General features: G+C 39.4%; 1 pseudogene; it reads right to left on the reverse strand.

Moving 5' to 3' along the window:
* Positions 1–255: 255 nt before the first annotated feature.
* LOC133768356 (U2 spliceosomal RNA) lies at positions 256–391 on the reverse strand (annotated as a pseudogene).
* Positions 392–693: the final 302 nt, after the last annotated feature.

Raw genomic sequence — 693 nt, forward strand, 5'->3', positions numbered from 1 at the left:
GCAGCAGAAGATTGACCAAGTGCTTGGGGCCCTGCCACTCACATTCGAGACCTGGATAGAGTTCCAGGCTGTTGGCTTCATCCCAGCCCAGCCCCTACTCTTGCAACCATTTGGGGAGTGAACCAGTGGATGGAAATCTCTCTCTCAATTTCTATTTTTTATAAGAAAGTATATCAGTTATTTGATCAATATTTATCGATCAGGATAACCAACTATAGGCATCTTGTACTAATTAGCAAGTGAGGATATCAACAGTGAAGTTATAGACTGGCAATAAGAATGAGGTTGAGCTATCATGGATTTAGCTGCTGGTGTTGCAGTTCTGACAGACATCACAAGCAAGTATGGAAAGTTACTACACTTGATCTTAGCCAAAAGGCCGAGAAGCGATGTATGGAAAGTTAATGAGGGCAGTTAGCATGAATGCAGAAATACAGTAGAGAAGAGAGTCAATAGTTGTTGCATAGACTAAATCATATTGCTGTTGCTCTTAATTGACCAGTGCCTAGGTTATAATTAGAAATTAAATCACTCGCTCATCTAGCTTTCTTTTCTGAAGCTGGACATGTTTATTAAAGCACATATGTGGGCCTGTGGTATATTTACACTGTCATATTTCCTATGATCTGTTTACATCAAGGTTTTAAATTCAAATTCCTTCATGAGGCAGATAGTTCAGCTAAATGACTAAAC

The sequence above is a fragment of the Lepus europaeus genome, chromosome 1 (genome assembly GCF_033115175.1).
Source record: "Lepus europaeus isolate LE1 chromosome 1, mLepTim1.pri, whole genome shotgun sequence".
Taxonomy (NCBI): domain Eukaryota; kingdom Metazoa; phylum Chordata; class Mammalia; order Lagomorpha; family Leporidae; genus Lepus; species Lepus europaeus.